Source organism: Anarrhichthys ocellatus, unplaced genomic scaffold, assembly GCF_004355925.1.
Source record: "Anarrhichthys ocellatus isolate YVR2014 unplaced genomic scaffold, GSC_Weel_1.0 scaffold160, whole genome shotgun sequence".
NCBI classification, from domain to species: Eukaryota; Metazoa; Chordata; class Actinopteri; order Perciformes; family Anarhichadidae; genus Anarrhichthys; species Anarrhichthys ocellatus.
The window spans coordinates 78203-79082 of NW_022280190.1; positions in this window are offsets into that span (position 1 = coordinate 78203).

Sequence of the window (880 nt, forward strand, 5' to 3'; positions counted from 1 at the left end):
AGGGAATTAGAAATAAAACAATGTCCTCCAGATTGTGAGCAACATCAAGCACCGAGCTTGAGCGGACCATCGACGGGAAAAGGTGTCGTTGTCTCCGGCTGTAGTCTCTCAAACTACCATCATTGTGACAGACGCACAATAAAGAGAGGAGGCATCAAATAAACACAAGATCACCGTGCTTGTAATCCCATCTTTTTTGGTTAAAAAAAAATGCAGGTTTGCTTGAGGGAGATCAAAAATAAAGCAAAGATAAGATGAGGTCTTTATAGTGAGATGTCTCACAGAGATAGATAGATGCACCAGGAGACAGCTGTCACAATCCTACAGGTCTCCTGGTCCCTCTTGACGGAAATATGTCCCCAAAGACTGGTTTGCAGCATGTGCAGGTCTTTTTGTTTTTTCACCACCACCCACTTTAACATGTAAACACTGTGAGAAGCGCTGAGAGGGAAATGATCTATTGTTTTCTTTAAATGGAGCAGCTAGAGAGGCTGACTGGCTCCTGATGAAGAAGAGAAACCATTAAACCTCTAATAACCCAGGGACACGTGTGGTTCTTCTTCGTCTCTCGAATAAAAGGTTGACAGGTTGATCATCGAGGTGCTACTTCTTCGTCTTCCTTAACGTCTAATTAAAATATTATAATGTTAATCTCTCGTTCGGGTTTTTGGCAGAAATAAAACCAGCAAAGGTTAAAGATGAGACAGGAATCCATAAAAATACAAAATAAATTCTCCTGTTGTTTATGTTTCCGTCGCTGCTTCCTGTGTAACGTCCATTAAATCCATTAAAACGAAAACACCCCGAAAAGATGTCATTAATCACCTTAAGAGGCTTAGCTAAAGCTAGCGGGTGTAATCGATTAATCACGAGCTAAAAA